Source organism: Ceratotherium simum, chromosome 21 (assembly GCF_057802395.1).
Source record: "Ceratotherium simum simum isolate JZ-2026a chromosome 21, ASM5780239v1, whole genome shotgun sequence".
Classification (NCBI taxonomy): Eukaryota; Metazoa; Chordata; class Mammalia; order Perissodactyla; family Rhinocerotidae; genus Ceratotherium; species Ceratotherium simum.
Window position 1 is genome coordinate 5,965,737 of NC_141920.1, and position 22,903 is coordinate 5,988,639.

Sequence of the window (22,903 nt, forward strand, 5' to 3'; positions counted from 1 at the left end):
GGCCTGGCCTTTCACTTCTGTTTCTCCAGTGTGTGCCCGACAGGCCCATCACCGACCCCTCCTGTGTGCCAGGCCCCGGGGCTGCAGACAGAGGGAGGCAAAGCCCCGCCCTCAGGGAGCAGGGCACAGTCAGTGGGAGAGGCGGGCACGGTCACGGGCAGCGGGGCCTGAGCAGGAACAAGGGAGCCCAGACACTGCCTGGGGGCCAGGAGGCTGCCCAGGGGCAGAAAACCCTAGAGCTCACTCTTCCACACTGGCCGGGGGAGGAGCTCGGGTGGGAGGGGAATGGTGCTCCAGGCAGGGCACAGCAGGGCAAAGGCGTGCCGCTTAGAACAAGACGAGCTATTCAGAGCACCACAGCCGTCGGGGGCCGTGGAAAGCAGAGTACAGAGAACATGGACGTGGGAGGCCGGCTGGAAAGGGAAGCGGGGGCCAGGCCACACAGGCCTGGGCGTGCGGACCTGACACTGGGTTCTGAACCAGCCCAGCCCCGCCTGCGCATGTATTCCGGGGAGAACTGGGCAGGTCCACACAGCAAGGAAGCTGGATGCATTATGGGCGGCGGGGGTCTCGTCCCAGAGGCTGGAATTGCCCGGCCTACTGGGGGCAAAACTATCTCGGCCACCGTGGTGACCTGGGGCCCCCAAATCATTCCGTCACGGGATGTCCGGCTTGCAAACATGCCACCAGCTATAAGAGGCTTGAAATCTGGTTAGGTTCGTGTTTCTGGGGTTGTTTTCCCTCTGTGGTGAGCTGAAAAACGACCGCTTCCCTCAGAGTTTGCCCGAGGTCTGCGGTTAACCAGGCCACGTCAGTGGAGGATCAGAATGCAGCTCAGAACTCAGCCTCAGCTCCCACCTCCAGCCCAAGCCGGAATACTCATTTGTCCTGCGCGATTTCCCCATCTGTGTAATTAATTTGTCATAAACACGCTGACAAAGCATTGCCCGCGGTTAATGGAGGCTGGAGGTCAACGCTGGTCTCCTCAGGAAGGAAATTAAGCAGCTACCATCAAAAGCAGAGAATGATTAAGTCTGTCCACCCCCCAGGCCTCGGCTCACACTAGCTCAGCCACCCTCTCCCTCCAGGAACGACATGTACACACAGAACTTGCAGCTCTGGAGCTGGCCTGGGCGGGGGCTCAGCGGGAAGGAATTGGCTCCATGCATTAGACGTGATTCTCCAAAACCACTGTGACCTGCTCACAAATGCAATTCTATTTTCTCATCGCAGCTTCTCTACTCGTGTCAGGCTGAGCCCGGACAGGACTCCTCACCTGTGGGGCTTTAGCAGACAACCAAGATTAGAGGCTTTGAGCAAAAAAGAGTCTAGGGAGTAATTCAGGAGCATTTTGGCTGCAAGTGACAGAAACCTGGCTCACCTAGGCTTAAAAAAGGGAATCTATTTGCTCATGCCACTGGGAATCAAGAGATACCTAGCTTCAGGAATGGCTGGATCCAGGTGCTCAGGCATTCTTTTCAGGCGTCTTTCTCTCCTTCTCTCTGAAAGACTCCATGTGGCTGCCAGCCACCCAAGGCTTATGGGCTACCAATTTAGCAACCCCAGCAGAAAGAGAAGTCTTCAAGCCAAATACTACTGGTAGCATGTCCCAGGGAAGATTCTGATTGGTTGAGCATGTGTCACATTCTGATCCTTGACCCAATCAGGGAGAATGGAGTACTTTGACTGGCTAATGTGGGGTCAAATGTGCTCCCCATGGCGGGGGGAGGTGAGGTCATCCACGTGGACCTGTTCCCCAGGAAGTAGAGGGAAGGACGCTGCACTGGCCAGAGTCAGGTGTCCACTTCAGGAAGGGTGTGTGAGTGTTTCTTCCCAGGGTTCCCCAAACCAGTTAGTTACAAGTCAGTTACAGAAAGCCCTACTCAAGTTGGCTTTTTTATTTAAAAAGATACATTCACAAGACATTTGAGGAAAGCTTCCAATATGAGGGTCAACAAAAAGCAAACAAACATAAAAGGGAATTATGAAGAAATAGAGAAAATGCAGAGAACAGAAGACGACTGCAGAGCTCTGTCATTAACACCCTCCAGAGGAGGAGAGGACGGCTCCACCAGGACACAAGAACGGTTTGCTCAAAAAAAGGAAGTTTAGGAAGACGAAGACAAACTCCTGGACATTTTAACTATGAAAGCTGGGATTAAAAAAAAAAAATAGAAGAGTTGGAAGAAAATGTTGAGAAAAAATTTCCCAGATAGGAGATAAAGATTTGTTTATAAAATGGACCATAACAAGGGGACAATAACAGAGGCGAGGAATTTACAGGATTCATTGAGTCAGCCCTGTATCTCCTACATGGAGAGTGTGGACAAAGTGGGGGTATGAATTATCAAAAAAAAAACAAAAAAAAACCAGTTCCAAAATGGAGGGCCATGAATTTCTAGATGGCAAAGCCCTCCTACCGCTTGGCAGGTGACCACAAAATCCTCAACCCAGGGACCTGTTGTGATGAAATTTCGGAAAACCCGGCATAAAGAGACGATTCTAAAAGGCTTGGAGATTAAACAAAAATGTCACATACAAAAGAGTATGTTCAAACAACATAGGGCGGCTCTACAGCAACCGGAGGGTAGAGGAAACGCCTTCAGAATTCTCGAGGAAAATACTTTCCCCCTGGCGTTGCTACCCTGCAGAATACTCAGTGAGAGAGAGGGTCATAAGGACCTCTGCCAACAAAACAGCTCAAAGCCTTTCTCTCCCCAAACAAGGGGCACAGTGAGAAAGACCCCAGGGGAAAAGGAACTCAGTGCGGGGGAGGGGCGAAGGGTCTGAAGCCTGATGATTCACAGAAAACCAATGAAACAACTACACCTGGCCCGGGGTGAGCGGCTGCCTGAACACGGGAATGAAATTTCAAGTGGGAAAATGAAACTGAGATTTTAAAAAATGTATTTATGGATTTGTTAAGAACTGTAGATGGACATATTGCACATCTATTGGAATTTTTGAATTTAAAAAAAGCAGTACTTCTAAAAATATATATATATATATAAGGATGTTTTTTAGCTCTTGTAAACAACAGACTTCCGGTAAGGCCCCTGCCAGCAGCTCAAACAATGTGACCAAAGACCTATTTTCCCTCCATCTCACTTTGGCCTCCCACAGACTCAGCTTTCTCAGGCCCCACGTGGAGACTCTCCAGCCACAAGGAGTTCTGCCCTGGTGGTGACAAAGAGGCTGCTGTGGTTCCAGACCTCACATCCCCACAGGAGACAAAAGTAGCTTCTAAACCATCCCAGGATTCACCATCTCCAGTTGGCCTTGAGGATGAGAGTCATTAGCTGTAGCCAATCTGGGCCCCACCCTGAAGTTGGGGAGCCAGGCTCATGTAGACCTACTGAGCATCAGGCTTTTTCTAAACATCCTGTAATCCTCCTCGTAAGCAGATGAGGAAGTGAGGACCACAGAGGGTAAATGACTTGCCCAAGCTGATAAGTGGAGCCCATGCTGGGCTGAGCCTTCCAGACTCTGAATCCGATTTTTCCAGCCCTGATCATAAACCTGTCGGCCAGAAGCACACTCACATCACCAGGCTCCTCCCTCGGAGGGATGAAACCAGAATGCCACCACCCACGGGCAGCCTTGCTGCATCCGATGAGAAGACGGACGGGCAGGACCAGCATTTTGTATCCTGAAAATACTCCTCCTGCAAGAGGCCTGTGAAATAAGGGTTCCCTGGGCAAATAAACTGGAGATACAGCCCGGACAAGCCTCAGGGTCCCCACTGCACAGAGGGGTAAACTGAGGCCCAGGGAGGTTAGGCAGTTGCCCGAGGGACAGAGACAGGATTGGATTCCAGCCACCGGGCTCCTGAGCCAGTGCTCACAAGATGTTGCTGAAGAAGCTGTTTGGGCCTTAACCCGCCTGGCTCTGGCTGCCTGTCCCCACTTTCTGTGACTCACTCATTCCCTTCCCCACCCGCACCCTGGACCCTCGGCCTTCGCCACCATCAGCTCAGTCTCCACCAGCGGCTGGAGAAGCAGCCCAGCGGGGAAAAGCCCAGAGGGCGGGGTGTCAGGCGGGGTGGGGGCCCAGCTGCCCCTCGCTGGACTGTCCCCCACACCCGGCCTGGCGTCCCTGGGGCGGGGGGAGGCGCAGAGGGAGGCCGGGTGGGGCGGCAGCCTGGGGTGCGCCATGCGGGGTCTGTGAGGTTCTGGAGGTGGGTCCTGTGGCGCCCTCCCCGTCTGAGTGACCCACCCCCAGCTGCCCCGGAACGGCTCTGCGCCTCAGCCCCCCTCCGCCGAGCGGGCCGGGAGGCGGTCAAGTGCACGGTGGGATCTGCCCGAGGCTCGGACCAGAGGGTGCGGGCGCCGGGCGCACGAGGAATCAGTGAAGAATAACCCGCTCAGCGGTGCCCGCTGGGGCGCATTTTACCACATCCTCCCCTCGGGGGACATGTGACAAGTCTGGAGACATTCTTTATTGTCATGGGGGGAGGGCAGTTTCCTGTTGCTGCTGTAACAAATTGCCACAGACGAGGTGATTTAAAACAACACCAGCTTATGATGTCGGAGTTCTGGGGGTCAGAGGTCCCCCGCCGGCCTCAGGGAGCTGCAGTCAAGATGAAGGAACGAGTGGTCTTGGCATCCCAGCCCTGGGTGTGATGAGTGTAACCGGGGTCAGTCTGTCACCTCTGGGCCTCAGTCTCCTCCTCTGTAAAATGGGCAGAAACCAGGACGGCACCTTCCCATGGAGCTCATCGTGGATTAAGGGAGAGCTTGCACCGTGACTCTCGGCCCTGGAGCATCGAACAATGCTGATGGCCAGGGGTGGGGCCTGGGCAGGGGTATTTTTACACCGCCCCCCGCTTCCAGCCCCCCGTGGTCCCAAGGATCCCCCCAGGCTGAGACGTCCAAGCCTGCGCCCAGCGGGACACCCCAGGGCACGGATGGACCGCAGCTGTAGTGAGACCCCAGCGGCCCCACGGACAGGAGCCGCCCCCCCAGCCCCCTCTGGCAGGTCTGTGTGGTGGGAGGCCGTTTGCAGGGAGAGGAGCCCGGGGCCCCAGTGGCCTCCGTCCGCCGAGCCGCCCGCGGAGCGGTCTCCGCTTGTCACAGCTTTGGGCCGAGCGCCCCCTGCTGGCCACCAGGACGCCGGCCGGCCGCCGCGCTCACCAGGCGGGGCGTGCCCGCTTCCAGGGTCCCCGCCCGGGCCAGGCGGGGTGGGGTGCTGTGACGCCCCCCACTCCCTCCCCCAAAAGTGTGCAGCCACACAACGCTCTCCGCGTGGTTCCGGGGCGCTGCCAGCACCCCAAGCCCGTCCACGGGCCCCGGTTAAGTTCCCGCACCGCCCGCCGCGGGGTCTCCCCTCCCGCTGAGGCCGGCTCCCCTGTGCCCTGCAAGGGCTGCGTTTCCTCCCTCGTGGGGAGCAGCCCTGTAAGCTGGGCCCCCCGGAAGGCCCCAGGCCGGCTCCTGCGGCGTGGCGGCCCTGAGCCCCCCAACAGCTGTGGCTTGGCCTCCTACCTGCACTAACTCCCCCAGTCCTTCCCTCCGGTCCTTGAGGAGAGGGATTCCTACCCCATCCACATGGTGCGAAAGCTGAGGCACAGAGAGGCCACCTGCTGCCCAAGGTCGCACAGCCGGGGAAGAGCCCGCTAGGCTTCGCCCCGGGGGGCAAAGAGGGTGAAGACAACCCCCACGGGGGTGGGAGAAAACCTTCCTACGTGGCAGGCCCCCATCGTGCTTGGGAAGGCCTGCCGGGGTCTGGGAGGTGGGGGCTGGCGTTGGGGGCCCCCCTGATGAGCCATGCAGGACACGAAGGCTGACAACCTGTCTGAGCACAGTCAGCCCACATGTCCTCACGCTGGCCCTCCACGGGGACGCCCCGGGTCGACGAGACGGCGTGGGGCTGAAGAGAACAAGCCCAGGGCCACCCCGCGTTCAGAGAGCAGCCCCACCACTTGCCGGCCGCGTGACCTTGGGAGGATACTCTGTGCCTCAGTTTCCCTGTGTGTAAAGCGGGGCCATCATTCCACCCTCAGGGATGGTTTTCGAGATGACGTGAGTCGTGTCCGGCCCACAGGAGACCCTGCATGAGCTGGTGATAAGCGTGCCCCCGCCACACCGCGCCCCGGGCTGCCGCCTCCTCTCCCCCTCCTGGCCTCCCTCCTCCTCCTCCCACTCCCGCTGGAGCCGCAGTGTCAACCTGACCATCCGCTCGGACACGACGGAGTCAGAAGCCATGCGGCCCTCGCCGGCCCCGGTCTAGGCTGGATGGGCAGCAGCTTCGCCCTCTGGGCTGTGGCGTGCCCCGAGTGACGGCCACCTCAGACCTCAGTGCCCCGACCCCCCAACACACACAGTCAGCCCCGGGGCAGAGGTGGGCCGGGCCCCCAGACAGGGCACCCCTCCCACGGCCTCACACGCACACGCACACACCCGCACCCACCACACCACAGCCACACTGCGTGGCGTCGCCTCCTCCCGCCCGGCCCGGAGGAGAGAGCCCGACCCCACGATCCCCCCCGAGGGCAGCCGGCCTGGCCCCTCGGGCCTCCGTCTCTTACCACATGTGCAGCCTCGGAAGCCTTGTTCAGTCTCCCCCAGCCTCGGTTTCCCCGTCTGCAAAACGGGCAGGAGACGAGATACTCCATGGCAAGCCCCAGAGCCTGCCTGGCACTCCGTGAGCGCTCCGTGGACACCGGTGGACGTGGCTGCTGTCGTCACTGTGCTCGTGGTTCCCCCCACAGCCACGGCCACCCTGACAGCCAGCGGTGGCCCTCGTGTGGCGTAACTTAGCGACACGCTGTGACTCAGCCCCCACGACCTCCGAGGGGCATCCTGACGCCTCCGGCAGGTGAGGAGAGCCAGCCGGCGGAGTCGGCCCGGCCCACAGCTCTCGTCCCTCCGCCCCTGTGGCTCCCCGGGTGGTCTTTACCCGGGCTGGCCGCACGCTGGGCCCTGCGGGGAGTGCTCTCTGGCGGTCGCCCGTGTCGCCCTCATAACAGCCCCGTGAGATGACAAACTGGGGCGTTGCCCACTGCACAGATGAGAAAGCCGAGGCTCAGAGGACAAGCCCACCGCCCAGACCAAACCCAGTTCTGCCCCGTCCCCACGGTTCTGACCGAGTCCACCCTTGCGTGTCCACTGTGGACAGTGGGGCCCTCCAACTCCAGGCCGAGCCTGGGGCGGGTCGTGGGGCGACTGTTGAGCCTCCTCGGGTGCCGCTGCCCCCCAGAGCCCCCAGGGGCCGGGGTGGGCTGGGTCCCAGCGCCACGACGTTTGTCCCAGAATGTGGATTTGTCAAACGCGCTTCCCGTCATGGCGCCGAGGGCTTTGAGGATTGTCTTCCTCGAGGGAAGCAAAAAGCCCTGGAGACCCCTTTGCCCCATAACCCCACCTCCGGGTGCTCGGCCCCGTCACCCCGGCCACACCCAGGGTGCGTGGGCAGCTGCTCAGGTTATGGTGTAAAAGAATATTCGCTCACTCGGAGAGACCCACCTGGTGGTGCACGGGGAACAACCCCAGCGGGTCACAGAGCTCTGAGGGATGAGATTCGCTTTTTGGGTTAAAAAATGCATAGATGTGTGGAGAGAAGCCTGGAGGCAGTCGATGCCCGTGGAAGAAAGGCGCTCGGGCTGCGGAATCCCAGGGGTCGGTTGGTTTTGGCTTTATCGGGTCTCCACTTCATCTGCAGGGCACGGGTGTTAATCGGGTAGCTACAAAGTCTACAAGAACAGGGGTGACCACGGGGACGGGGTCCCAGCCTGGACACTGGGCTGGACCTGGGCCGCGGCCACGGCTCTGGCCACCAGGTGGCGCCCCCGATCTTTTTTTGCAAGCAGCCCAAGCTTGGAACTAACCGGCAGTGGGTCGGGGTCATGGGATCCGCTTCTCCGCCCGGACCCCTGGGGCGGGGCTCGCTCCTGAGGTCCCTTCCAGAGGGGGAGCTTAAGATTCTGACTCCTGACCTCCGTCTCATCTCTATGGACCCCCAGCCCCCAAGTTTGGCAGTCCCTCTGCAGGGCAGGGGTGAGCACCCTGCACATCTAAGCGTCCTCCCAGAGGTGTGTGTCCCCAAGGTGACCTTCAGGTGCCTTTGCGTCCAGTCCCTGCAGGGGCCACTTCCCAGCCCTCTCTGACAGCCTCATTCCCACGGGACCCCTGCCCCATCGCACCTCCCTCCCTTCACCCGGGGCATGCCTGGAGCCCTGACACTCTTGTCTCTTGCTGCCTGTCTCTCTCTCCAACTTTCTCCTGATTTTCTCTCTGTGTCTCTGTCTCTCTTTTCCCTTTCCCCTCCTACAAGATGACATCTTATTGTCCAGCAAAGTCCCGAGCACCCCTGTGTCTACACAAGCAGATTCCCAGGTCCCACCCCTGCAGATTTCAATCCAGTGGGTCTGGGTGGGGCCCAGGATTCTGCATTTCATGTAAATCTCATCAGAATCTCCCCTTCTTAAAACTCTCCATGGTTGGCCCACCCTCAACATTATTCCTAACCTGGTGTGGAGGACTGACCTAGCCCCTCTGGCCCCTCTTCATCCCCTGACCTCTTTTTGTCCCCCTTCCTAGCCCCAGCCCCACCAGCCTTGAATTTATTCAGGTCTTCCTGCCCCAGGACCTTTGCACACACACTCCCTCTGGCTTCCTTTCTCTGTCTCTTTGGCTTGGCTCATTTTCAGGCTCTGAGTTCAAATGTGTCCTCCTCAGAGAAGCCCTCCCTGTCACCCAGCACTCTGTCACACCTCCTGAGCTGTTTCCTTCTGAGCACCCAGGGTAAACTGCCATTGTTTTATTTCCTTGTTCTGTCGATTACAGTCTCTCTCCCCAAAGGACACTCTCAGCTAACCAGAGCAGAGATCTCATCTGTCTGGTCCTCCACTGTCTCCTTGGTGTCGAGAACAATGTCTGGCCCACAAATAGGGATGCAATATACATTTCATGAATGAATGAATGAGTGAATGAACTCCCACAGGTGACTGATGGGGCTGGAAACCTGGACCATTGGTCTGTCATTCAGGGCTTTTCAAGATCTGGCCCCACCCATGGGTCTTCACTCCCTTACACCTTCCCCCTCGTTTGTCCCCAGACCTGCTCCCCCCAGTCCAGGAATACCCTTCTTGCCTCCAGCCTTTGCACGGCAGTGCCCCCTCTCTGGTGCCCTCCCCCTCAACTCCACTCATTGGACTCTGGCTCTTAAGGCCCCAGCCAACCTCCACCTCCACGATGGGGAGGCCCTTCCCTGGGGTTCCCTGAGTCAACATTTATCTCTCTGTCTTATAAACTCCACCCCACACTGTTTGGGGTTCAGCCCCAGGCATTTGCTGTCTTCTGCGGGGGCAGCACCACCCCAGGGCCGGGCCTGTATTGACCATCCTCAGATGCCAGTGTGGACTCTATAAAATGCCGGCTCCAGGGCACCTCGCCCAGAGGTGCTGCCCAGGTAGGGCGGATGTGGCCTGGGAATCAGCATTCAGCAGCCCGCTCCCCGGGAGCTGATGCCGCTGTGTCCAGCTGGACTCCGTGCCTCACGTCTTACTAACCCCGGGGCCAGTTGGGCCAGGGGCCCAGAATCGAGAAGGAGCAGTTCTGGACCTCTGCCCTTTGCAGGACCCGGGGCTGCAGCGTAATTCGAGGCGTCCTCACCCACCGTGTCTCCAGGGCAGGGACTTAGCCCCGGAGCTGCCTCAGCAGTTCAAACCGTCCCCCAGGCTGTGCAGCCGTGGGCAAGTGGGCACCCTCTCTGTGCCTGGGTTCCCGTCTGCACCGACTCCGCAGGTTGCTGTGGGGGCTCGGGGATCCAGACACCTGACAGGCCTGGCAGAAGTGAGGGTCGTTTATCAGAGGAGAAAAAGTCAGCCGGGAGCAGAGCGCACGCTGCTGAGCGAGGCCGGTTTCTGCTGGCCTGTGTGAGGCACAAGGAAGAGGCGGCAGGTGGGCAAGTGACCCTCCGGGCCTCGGTCTCCTCGTCTGTGCCGGGATCCTCGTCCCTCCCACCTCACGCGGGCGGGAGTGAGGGACTAGCTCTCAGCCTGTTCCTTCTGCTGGACGGAGACTCCTAAAGTCAGGGGCTCTGCCCTCACCTCCGCCCCTTCATCCGGGGGACCCCTCCCTGTCCCTCTGCCCAGTCCCGGAGGGTTCTGTCCCCTCGCCCCCGGGGGGCTTGTGATCCCCTGATGAGGCGATCACAGCCGAGCTGCATCTCAGATTACAGGGGGGCCCCAGTCGGGTCTGAGGAAGATCGGGGTGCCCCGTGAACGCCAAAGTCTCCTCACTCATGTCCCTTTGGGCCCCAGCTGCCAGGCGCCCCCACAAAGTCAAGCGTGTGGACTTGAGTCCCCCTGACAGCCGGGGGACTTTGCTCGGGGCTCCACTCCAGGCTGGGGCATTTACGGAGACTCAGGTCTCGGTCCAGTGCTGACGTGGTGGCCGAGGTCCCTGCTGGAGTCACCCGGTTAAGCACTGATTTTTCTGGCTGATTCTGGCTCTGGGCAGGGACATCTAAGGGACCTGCCGGGGACTGGACGTGGCACAGATGGCCCAGAGATTTTTCTGCCCCTCCCCCCCGACCCGCCCTCTGCTCCGCTGACATTCAAGGCCCAGACAAACCTCCTTTCTGCCCTCGGCCCGGACCTCAATCCCAGCCCCCCGGCCGCAGGCCCGACCGTGCCCCTGTGAGGGATGGGGGGGCTGGGGTCTGAGCCACCTGCTCCTTGCCCTCCCCACCCCGCTGAGGGAGTCCTACCTCCTCCTGGGTGAGAGGGGAAGCCCTCGGAGGGCGAGAACCAGGCCTTCTGGGTCTTGGCCCACCCAGTGCCCCAGGCACAGGGAACGGCCCAGCCAGGTGGCTCTGGGTGTCCCCAACCCCCGGTCATCGCGTCCTCCCCAGGTCCCAAGCAGAGCTTCTCTCTAGAGAAGTCTCCCTGGGGAGGGTCCCGACAATGCTTACCAGATACCACCCTCAAACCCACCTGTTCCCCCCCTTCCAGAGCTGCCCCCCGTCTGGCCATGATCATCTTTCTCCAGACACAGCAGCAGTCTCCCCGCTGACCTCCCCTCTGGCCCCCTCTGTCCATTCTCCACTCAGCACCCAGGAGACTTAGAAATGCAGCTCCGGTCCTGCCACTCCTCTGCTGCAACCCTAGTGGCTCCCCATTGCCCCCTGAACTTGGCCCTCCAGCCCCTCCACCTCGTCTCTTTGCTCCCCCTCCCCCAGCTCTGTAGACAGACAGACAGACAGGACTGCTGCATCCAGTTCTGGGCACGCCTGGACCTCGCCCTGGCCTCCGAGCCTCTGCATGATGCCGTTCCCTCTCCTGGGACACCCTTCCCGCTTCTTCACATGGCTCCAGGGCTCAGCTCAGGTGCCCCTCTTCAGGCAGGAGGCTTGTGCCCTCCTCCCCTCTGAGAGCTGCCCAGGGCCCCACAGAAGGCCATCTTATGCATGTGTGGACCTGGAATTGGGACTCAGCTGCCGGTTAGTTTCCGTTGGAGACAGCTGTGTTGGGCCGACGTGGGCCTGGGTGACAGAGGCTGTGGGTGTCCCAGGACAGAGCAGAGTGGGTGGGTCCAGCCCCAGCCCGGACCTCAGGGGGACATACTCCACCTGTTGCTCTGGCCCCTCCCAGTGAAGGCCCCTCCCCTCCACTCCAGCTGGCGTTAGTGGGTCTGGGTCCAGCCCCGGTCCCTGACCTCAGGGTCTGCGCATCCTCTAGATTACCCAACTGCCCACGCACCCCGTCTTGGGGAATGGCCATTGGACTGGGATCCCTGAGGGGTTCGTGTCCACCTCCATCTCCATCCCAGGCCTGTCCCACACCTGGCTCAGAGGTGGCGAGGGGCTCAGAGTTCAGGCCCTGGAGACAGAGGCCTGGTTCAAACCGGTTCTGCGTTTGCTAGGCTGGGGCCCTGCAAGGAGCTGACCTCCCCGCGCCTCGGTGCCCCCACCCTGAGAGCGGAGATGATGATGGTTTTACACCTCGGGGGGCAAGCGTTAGACGGGCGGATGCTGGGTGCTCAGGACGGTGCCGAGGTGCAGTGAACGCGCAGTGAACACGAGCATTTCCTCCTTTATCTTTTCGTCCTTTGCCAGCTGTTAGCTTTCATTCGTGTTTGCATCTGGCGAATCTCACCGCCACGTGCTCAGTGGATGTTCAGTGAGTAAACAGCAGCACCCAGGGCTCCGAGGAGACCCCGGCCCCTTTACAGGCTGTGGGGGATCTCTGGGGCCCCCTCCGGCCTCGGTGCACCAGCCCCCGTGTCTCGTCTAATCTCATCCCACCCATCTTGGCTCTGGAAGGAGCGAGAGGGAGGTAGTTGACCCCAACCATCAGAGCTCACTCCTCCCCCACTGACCTCGACCCGCCCCCTCCCTTGGGTGGTGACAAAACATCCCCCTTGGAATGTTCAAGGCCCAATGTGATGCGGGGGCCTGGGCCCTTCCGTGGCCTGGAAAATTCATCCTGCGAGTCCCGACGCAGAGGGAATGATTAACGGAGCCGGCTCAGACTGGACCTCTTGCTGGAAACTTCCTAGTTCTCAGAGGCACTGGCTTTGGGTTAGCTGGGGCAGCCCCACCCCGTCCAAGCTCTGCCCCCACTGCTGCGGGCTTGGGTGAGGAAAAGCAGAGCCCTGCAAAGCCTGTCCGAGCAGGGAGGGGTCAGTAAAGGGGACCCTGCGTGGACAGGGTCCCACCTGCCAGGACAGCAAAACTCCCCACAGCTGGGTGGCACTCAAGGGGGGATGTTCTCAAGCCTTGGATGCATCGCTGTCCTGACTTTGCTTCTTGGCTGCGTGTGAACCTGGAGGCATTCCTGGGGAGTGGCCTGGGAGCACGGTGGGCCGGGACTCACGGAGGGGAGGGCAGCGCCCCAAGCTCGGACCTGGGCCCCACAGACCTCCTCTGAGCTGCGCCTCTAGCCCCGGAGCGAGGACCCCGTCAGAACGCAGTCCCGTCCATCCAAGAATGGGGGCCGTGCGGGGGCCGGGCGGGGCACGGGGCATGGCCTACTGTGTGCCAAGCTGGGTGGAAAGCTTCATCCTCCCAGCAGTCCCAGGGGCCAAGCAGGGCGTGGCGAGGAGCCAGGACGGATTGGACTCCCACTGGCTGGGTTCACCTCCAGCGGCACCGTGATGTTCTCTCCTGCAAAACGGGCACACTAATCCAACTCGGGGAGCCAAGCAGGCAGGCGACAGGCTGGAAGGTGGCTCTGCAGGACTGGAGCCCAGCCAGTGCGACTGCAAGGTCTGCGTGCTTCCCCATGACTCCCTCCGGCCACCAGTGGCAGCCCTGCCCCTCCCGGTGATGCCGCCTGGGCTGCCACCACCCCTGGCTGTGTCATGGGGCGTCAGTGCAGAGTGCTGCCTTAGGGTGGAGGCTGCCTTTCTGCCCATGAGGAGGAAGTAGTAGGGGCAGTACTGTGTGGTTGTTAAGCACTCATGCTCTGCCGTTTGAGACCTGAGTTCAAAGCCTGCCGGCCTGTGTGGCCTCAGGCAGGGTCTAATCTCCACGGTCATAGCGTCCTCATCTGTAGTGAGGACAATGATAGCCCCTCCTTAATGGGGGGTGCTCAGAAAGTGTGTCTCTATGGGGCCAGCCCCCAGAAGCATTGTCGTTTTTATCCTCCGTGTCATTGAGCTGATTCCCTGGAGGGTCTGGGTTAGTGTCCAGGGTCAGAGTCCAGGGTTCAGACCAGGGCTCAGGAGGACCCGCCATAAATCTTAAGGTTGATCACTTATTCTCTCTGGCCTCGGTTTCCCCATCTCTTAAATGGGCCTAATAACAGTCTGCACTTCTCTCGTGCCTACAAGGTACCAGGCCCTGTTCTCAGCCCTTCACACATAGTCTCATTTCGTTCTCAGCACGGCCCCCTGAGTCCGGCGCAGGTGCGGGGCGGCTGGTCCACGCCTCCTGGGCTGCTGGGAAGAGCACACGGGTTCGTCCTTCTGGCACATGGAGAGTGCCATGCATGGGTGGCTCTGTCACTCCACCAGGGTGGGACCACCATGCCTGGCTAAACCCCCAGGAGGCTAAATCCTGGGCCTCCCCAGGACATGCCGGCATCCACAGCGCCAGCCTGAGGGTCCAAGCCCGCTGGGGTGGGCGCCCTTTCTCCTCTCCTTTCTCCCTCTCTCTTCCTGCTTAATGTCAGGCGACACCAGGGATGCTGGAGGTTAAACCCCAGAAACCTCCATGGAAGACGGGGTCTGTCTCAGTAAGCAACAGTGGAGCCACCCAGACCAGGGCAGCAGGACCTAAGAGGAACGTCTGGGCCCACCGAGGGCCGTTTTCACCACAAGGAGGGCGCCTGAGAGTGTTTCCTGGGACGTAGACTCGAAGCCCTTGGGGACTCAGAGGGGGCTCACTGCTGTTGGCACCATCACGTAGACCTATTCTGCAGCTGGATGGGAGAGAGGAAGGGAGCTCCCCGTCCCTGGAAGAAATCAAGCAGGGATGGGCGTCCCCTTGTCTCTGGCCCTGAGGTGGCTGGCCCTGGATGGGAGGCGGACTGGACAGCTCCCCGAGGCAGCAGTTTGACGACGTGGGGGGATGAGTGGGTCCAGGTCAAGCATTTAGCATCGTGCCTGGCTCACAGCACCCAGCGCGTGCTGGTTATTCTTTAAAGATCCCTTTGGTCCTGAATCGTGTGAGTCTGTGGCTTTATAGACATGACCAAGTGCATAGCACAAAGAAGGGACACCAGGCAAGAAAATGCTGGAGGCTTAAGGTTCGAGGATTAAGCAAGAGACCAGTTAAGGAGAGAGCCCACATGGTCCCTGAGCCCAGCTGCTCATGGGCTGCAGCATCTGTGAAAATGTGACGAATTGGAGACGTTCATGTGTATTAGAGCTCCTCTCAGGAGGAGTGTTTGTGGCTGCAAGAAATCTCAGGACAAACTCCCTGGTCTGGGGGTGAAACCTCTTTACCAAAGACGTCCTGGATGATATGAGGCTCCCCCCGAGGCCTTCTGAGGAGGTGCAGCCGTGCTGCAAAGGACTGCGGTTCAGCTGAGCGCGTTGGGGCCAGAGCGGAATTGCCCAGGCCAAAAAAGCCGCCTTCTCCGCTCTTAGTGCAAAGGTTTCCCCGCCTCCTGTGAACACAGGGTGCATGTGTAGGGAACCCAAGGGGGACACTGCCTCTGTCCTCTGTCTGTCCAAGGGTCAGTCCCAAACTGAGAAACCCTTCTGGATTGGAGAAAGATGGGAGACTTGTGGCTAAAACTCCACCCGTAGCAGGAATTCATCTCTCTTCCTTCCAGAAGAATCCACAGGGTGGGCAGGTCACTCCCCTCTGCTCGAGATTCCCCCCAGCTGCCCAGGAGGACACTGGGTGCGCCTGGTGCACCCTCCGCCTGCTCCCAGGAGTCCCTCTTGAGGGCGGCTGCGTGAGCATTGGCTCCATTCCTTCGTCGGGGTCGGGGCTCTGTGTGACCTCGGCGGGCCCCCTCCTCTCTGTGGACAGCCACGACTTGGTACGACAGTCTCTAAGTCGCCCACCAGAGTGTGCGCTCCATGGGGACGGGGACCACGCCTGTGTGGTGCCCCGTCGTGTCTTCACGCCTGCAGAGCCTGCGCCTGGTGGTGGGTGCCCACTAACACGTGTTGGGCCGGATTGCTTCCAAGTCCCCTCCAGAGAGAAGCGTCGGTTTTCCTCTCTACCTGCCACTCGGTTCCCGCTCCTGCGTTCGGTGAGCCCATAGTTCCCTTCCCAGCCTGACCCCCTTCTCCGCCGGCCCATCCCCAGGCCCCTTCTGAGCTCAGAGGGCCCCCTTGCTGGCAGATAACCAAACGCGGTCTTTCCCACCTCCATCACTTTGTCTACGTCGGTCTGCTGCCTGACGCGCTGTCTCCCCTCGTGCCGTCTCTTCAAATCCTTTCAGCTCTCACAGCTTCCCACTTAATTCCAAATTTCTGCAAGTCCTAAACACCCTCCTTTCCCCCACCACCCCACCCTGCACGAGCATCCTTGGGCCATATTGAAGATTGTTTTCTGGAGCTTCCGAATACCGCATGCAAACAATGGAATTATTTTAAAACACTTTTTAAAAAGGATCATCCATTTTTTAAGACGGTTGCTAGTATTAGGGTAACTCTGTTCTCCGATGTGAACATTCACGGCGAGCCCACTGGTGACCCAGTTAGGGCCCCCTTAGCACTGCCAGGGTGTGCCTGTCTCTGGAGGGCTCCACGTCTGGGTGGGTGACCATTGTTTTAAAGCTTTGAATGCAATTGTGGAGCACAGCTGTTGATTTTTTTGCCTGAGCACTGGGGATTTTGCAGTTAGAATATCAGGACCAAGACCCTTCCGCAGTGGGGGTGTGGGGTGGTCCAGCCCCCGCCCACCGTCCCGCTGGATCTCTGCCCAACCTGCAGGGAGCCAAGCCCCCGGGCGGAGCTGCACAGCACGTGATCTCTGCGCCCGGCACAGACGGCGGGGCTGACCTGGAGTGTGCGTGCCATCCGCCGTCCTCTGCGTCAGCGCAGCCCGACTCCCGGTTGCCCCCCTCCAGCCCCCCAAGGCTGCTCAGCCTGGCTTTGTCCTCGGAGGAAGCCAGGTCCCCAGAGAAAGCCTTGCTTCTGAGGACGCAAGGTCAGGAGGGGACACGAGCAGGAGCTGCCAGGTGGCAGCCCTCTCGACTGTATCCCAGCCCCTCGTCTTAACATGGACCCCACTCACACCCCCTCCCCCCGGCTTCACCACCAGTTTCTCCCCTCTGGTATCTAGACCCACTCGCTGGTTGAAGCCAAAAATCGAGGGTCATCTTTGGTTCTTCTTTGCCTCACCACCAACATCCCGTCCACCTCCAGGCCTGTCAGCTCCCAAATGCAGCCCGAACCTTCTTTCCACCCCCGTGGCACCTGTGTCTCCCCTGAAGCCCCTCTTCCCTGGGAGGGAGAACCCCTCTACTGCCTCCCATCCAACTCCCACACAGCAGCCAGAAGGAACATTTTAAAACTGTGGGTCAGGTCATGTCAACACCACTCGTCTACATCAGTGGTTCTCAAATTTGAGTGTGCACCGGAATCTCCTGGGGGGAGATCCTGGGCCCACCCCAGGGTTTCTGATCCAGCAACTTTGGAGGAGGGCCCCAGATTCAGGCTTTGTGACGGGTTCCCGAGTCCTGCTGCTGGTGAGGGACCACAGGGGGACCCGCTGGTCTACACCGAGCCCTGTGCTGCCTTCAAACCAAATATCAACGATGCCACTGGGTAGGTGGGCAGCTAGGCCCCGTCCTGCTGGGGAGCCAGTGCGAGACACGTCATCAACAACCCTGAGACGGGGGTCACTGTGGCCGGGAGGTGAGGGAGCTGAGGTATTTATCCACCACTGGGCAGCCATGGCTTGAGGGCTGCCCCCAGTGGAGGTGTGTGGGGTATGAACAGCCTGCCTCACCTGCGGGAAGGGCGGCTCCAGTGGTCCGAGAAAGCCCCCCATCCACGGAGTCATGGTGTTTGCTTGTCGCCACCGGGAGAGTGTTGAGGGCACAGGAGCAGAATATCAGCCACAGCAGCAAGGTGCTGGCTGAGAGCTTGTGTGGTTCCAGCCCCCCTGGTTACTCCCTGACAGGGACCCCATGACCTGAGCCACTAAGCTCCTTGCCTTCAAGGCTGGCCCTCCCGTTCCAGCCTCCCAGCCATCTTCCTGTCCCCTAGCATGCCAGTTCAAGAGCCTCAAGGCTGTTCCCTCTGCCTGAGCACTGTTCCCAGCCCTCCCCAGGCCTCACTCCCCTCTTCCTCGCATCTTGACACCACTCCCTGCTCAGAGAGCACTTTCCCGTCTCTCCCTTCTGAGCCACCCCACTCAGTCTCTCTCAGTTCCTTCTCCCCATTCACTCCCAGCCGAGACGTCTCCCCTATAGTCTCCATGTCCGTTTCCCTGTTCAGTGGTTCGTGATCTGCCTCCCCAGCTAGTCTGTTTCACCCCAGGATTCCAGAAGCTGTGGTGTTTACCATCCTGTCCCCAGCCTCTAGCAAGCACGGAGTGGCCTTCACTGGGTGAATGAGTGAGTGGCTAGAAGTACTGGGCTGAGAGCCTGAGAAGCAGCAGTGTCATCTAAGGAACACTGGTTCCTGAGCTGCAGTGCAAGGCTTGAACTCCAGCCCATTCCTCACTCCTGTGTCCTCCCTCTGACCCTCACTGCTTCACCTCTTTCGTGGGGCCACTAATAGCCTTCTGACCTTGGGAGCCAGGAGAACTGACCTTGACAGCATAGGTGGGAGCTCCTTCTAACTGACAGGCTCTATGAAACCCATGGATCTGGGAATAGCCTGGACAGGATGAACAGCATCTGCTCCATCTTCCATCCTGGGCAATCCTGAAAGCCTAGAGCATCGGTTAAGATTCAGTGTGGTGCATGAAACAGAGAAACCTGGGTAAGATCAGAAATCACCGAAGCTCAGGTCCCTTTTACCTTGTGGCCCCCTCCATCCTCAACACAGAGATTTTACTTCATAGCACAAGGTGGCTGCTCATGCTCCAGCCATCATGTCCCCATTCCAGCCATCAGGAAGGAGAAAGGGGTGAGGAAGAGCTTGCTCTTTCCCTGTAGGGATACTTGCTGGAAGGCCACACACAAAACTTCCACTTACATCTCATTGGCCAGCACTTGGTAGCACATGTATGTGCCCAGCACCTAAGAATCGGGGGCCTCATTACTGAAGAATGTGGGAGAATGGATGGTGTGGGGCAGCCAGCAGCTCTGTCTCAGCGATCTTCCAAGTGAGCCCTTCTATCATTGTTCGGTTCATCTACTATGTGCCAGGTGCTGGTGAAGCAGCAGGGAACAAGATGGGGGAGCCAGCACTGACGATGGGCGGGACCTACATTCTAGTGGGGGAGACAGACAGACAGACAGGACAACACGCACATGAGCCGGGTGCCTCCTGGGCACAGCCCTGTGAGGGAAACGAGAGTGATAAGAAAGAGCAGGAGGGACAGAGGGGCGAACTCTTCCATCGCCCAGGGAGATGGGGGCCTTTCTGAGGAGGAGATGTTTGGACCAAGGCCTGAAGGATGAGAAGGAGCCATCGGCCTTTCCAAGAACCGGGAATGGCTTGCACAGCCCAGCCAGCCCACATGCTGGCAGCGTGCCCCCGGGCAAGTCCCTGTTCCTCTCTGAGCACTTTTCTCACCTATAAAATGTGAGCAGTCGCCCCTCTCTCACTGCGGAATGGGGTGGAAATCTTGCTCACAGATAGGGCTCTCCATGAAGAAACTGAGGCTCAGAGAGACCGAGAACAGTGCTCTCCACCAGTGGTTCTCAAGTCGGGGGGATTTTGCACCCCAAGGGCCGTGTGTCAATGTCCGGAGACATTTGGTCCTCACAGCTGGGGAGGGGGCTGCCGCTAACGGCATCTAGCGTAGGGAGGCCAAGGGTGCTTCTAGAAGCATCCGACAATGCCCAGAACAGCCCCCACAACAGAGACCCATCCAGCCTTGAATGTCAGCAGCGCCAGGGCTGAGAAACCCTGCCCTGCACGGTCATCCGGCTCGAAGGAGCCGAGGCCAGGTCTCAATGCGGGGTCATTTCACCCCAAGCCCACTCTCTGTCTTCAAATACCTTTCAGCATCCCTACCCCAGACCCTCTCTGTGCATCCTGGACCATGGGGTCAGATGTCCACTTTCTTAACGAGTACCCACAATGACTCAGATATTCGCTGAAGTTTAAGGAGAACCAGACTTTGTGTTTACAAAGTGCCAGGCACGTACGCACCCCCCACACCAAAATCCATTACCAGTTTAAAGTATAGCTATTATTTTTACAGCATTGCTTAGAAATGGCTTGCAATCTCTAATTTGCTAAATTGATGTGTATATTGACTAAATAAATATTCGGCACGAAGCCCGAGTCCCCCTCCACACTTATTAATCCTCAGGAAATGGAAACACAAGACACGAAATGAGCCTTTGCTCAGGGCTGCAGACAGGAATACATTATGTTGTTTTCCAGTCATTCGGGGACTCGACTCCCTGCAGCAGACGCGGCCCAATCGCCAGCTTCCGAGTTTTCCATGACGCACATGTCTGCCAGCGGACGTGCCTGTGTTGCTAAGCTTCTTTCTCGGACTTTGAAAGTCTAGGATAAGAAAGTTTTGCTTCAACAGGGGGACATCTGGGGTGACTGTCTTATGGGGAGTTGATTTGAGGGATTGATGGATGGCTGCTGGCAGGACCTGCTGAGAGATGACCCGGGACAATGAGGATTAGGGCTGTTAGTGCCCCCAGCTCTGGGGAGAGGAGGCAGAGCTACGGGGGCGGGGGGGCGGGGGGCATGTCCTCTGTCAACGCCCCCCCCAGGATGGGCTGGTGTGTAAAGGGTGCAGTTCTCGTGGGTTTCCTCACCCTGGGGGGCTCCGTCCTCCGAGATGTTGACGAGTCCTGGGAGTTGGCCTTGTACCAGGATGCAGAGGGGTCCCCAGATACCAGGGGAGAGCCAGGGGGTGGGGGACGTCTTTCCTGTATTAACTTCTAAAGGGTCCCAATCCCATGGGAATTGGGATGCTGGCTGATGCCAATGAAGCGATAGAGCCCAGAATTAGGAAAGAAGTTTAGCTCAGCAGAGTTGGGAGATAGGGAATGTTCTTCAGAAGAGGAGAAGGCAGGAACTTTCCCTTTGCCCTACCGGAGGGTGTGAATCCCCAGAGGGAGGTATTCATCGAGTCCAGCCTCTGCCCAAAGCCCGCCCAGAGAGCCCTTACCAGGCAAGATGCTAGACTCCCGGGGTTTCCATGCCCCGAAGAGGCTGATCCCACAGGCTAGAGACGGAGGGGGCCTTGGCTTACAAGACCTCAGTTTCCTGATCTGTCACGTGAGGTTCATGACGGGACCACCCGCAGTGAACACGCCCAGCCCCTAACCCCCAGCAAGCAAGCTCGCAGCTGCAAAGGGCAGTGGTGACTCCTGCCACCAGGACCACGTTTACCGACAGACCGGGTGGGTAGATAAGGGGCATCAGGGGCCTCTCTGCGGCCTTTGCATCCTCAAGGTCTCCCTGGAGCAAGCCTGTGGGACCCCAGGATGGGGCAGCTACCTACAGAGGACAAGGGAGGAGAAAACACAGACATCTCCAAGTGAGGCCCCTCATCTCTAGCACCCAGTAGGCAGAAGGAGCGGTCCGTGCAAAGGCCCTAGGGTGGGTCCTGACCCCAGCCAATAGGCCCGAGCCTGGTTAGCAGGTGAGACCACGGCCTGAGATGAGAGCAGAAGGACAGCCAAGGTCGGATCACACAGGGCATTGTGGGCGTACACAGGAGGAATTTGGATTGTATCCTGAGAGCAGTGGGCAGCCACGGAGGGTTTTTGAAGGACTTATCTGGGTCTGGGCCTCAGCAGCCCCAGGAACAAGCTATATGCTTGTTTGGAAGGCAGATCCTAGGGATCTGGCTCCTGAACTCAGCCCAGGAGATGAGCGGCCTTCTCCACCAGCTTGTGAGATGAAGGAGGATGCCCCCCTGCAGGACCAGCGGAGCCTCTGTGAGTGAAACAAGCGGGATCCCATGCTGAGATGCCACCGCACGGGCCAGGAGGGACGCGATACACGGCAGACCACACCAGGTGCTGGCGAGGCTGTGGAGGGAGTGGCTGAACTCTTGCCCACGCTGGAGGGCGTGCAAAGCGGCACAAACACTTGGAGATCTGGCTGGCAATTCCTCACACAGTTAAACCCACATCTGCCCTGAGATCCGGCCGTTCCACGCACAGGTATTCGCCCTGGAGAAGGTGCCCAGAAGGCCCAGTGCAGGCATTCACAGCTGCTGTGCCCCAAACAGGCAGAACTGGCAACAGACCAGGGGGCCAGGAACAGGGCCCACCCTGCGGTGGGAGAGCTTCTGGGTGGGGACTGCACAGCCTGCAGAAGAGTGAACCACCTGGGGTAGTGCAGCCCCAGGAGGACGCTGAGCAAATCAGGCGGAACAGATTGCACGCAGACAGGAGCCCGTGTCTGTCACAGAGTCTGTCTGTCACGGATAAGGCGAAACCTGTCCCTAGTGATAGAAAGGACATCAGTGGCTGCCTGGGGCTTGGGGAGGTGGGGGTTAACAGGGAAGGGCACAAGGGGATCTTCTGGGGTGATGATGGCATGTTCTATATCTTGATCCAGGTGGTGGTTACCTACAGGTGTCCAAACTCATCCCACTTCCCACTTAAGACCTGTGTATGTTGCTGCATGTAAATTATACCTCAATAAAAAACATCTTTTAAGTGGGGTCTACAGTTGGGTTTGGGGTCCACAATCTCCTCTCCTCTCTCTCTCAAGCTGCCCAAGTTTCCCAGGCAGAAGTTCTGTGCAAGTGACAACTGCCTCCTTCCGGGGCTCCTGAGGCCACGGCGCCCGCCTGCCTGTGGCGCATCTATCTTGTTATTGCCAGAGCCGGAGAATTGCTCCCGAGGCGGGATCTTGAATATTCATCTGATTTACGGCCGGCTGCCGACAGCTTTATGATTCCGCCCACCAATACCTGCAGCCGGTCATCAATCTTCCCTCGAGATTGTGCTTCTGCCAGTAACTCATGAATTAAAGAGGCCCCTGGCGGCCCCCCACGCCTGCCCTCCCCTCACGCGGCGCGGTGCACTGGAAGGAGGACCTGACCAGAAGTCAAAATACTGTTGCTGTCTTGCTGCCGCCGGGCTCTGGGTGACCTTGGATGACTCTCTCGGGCTGTCGGCAACAAGGAAGAGAAACTCAGGGGCCCTCTGCTATGCCTCTTCCCGGCTCCGAGCCTCAGTTTTCCCATATGTAGAGACGGGAGCGCTGCACCCCCCCTGTCCGCTTACCTGGGTGGGGGGGGCTGAGGGAGGATGGACATGTGAGTCCGTGTGGATGGAAGACCCTTGCTGTTATTATTGCTGTTACGTGACTAGGAGATGCCTGCAGGAAGGAAAAAGACAGTGGTGCTCACAGCAGACCCCTCGGTTTTCTCCTGAACAAAGTGGGAAGGAAGG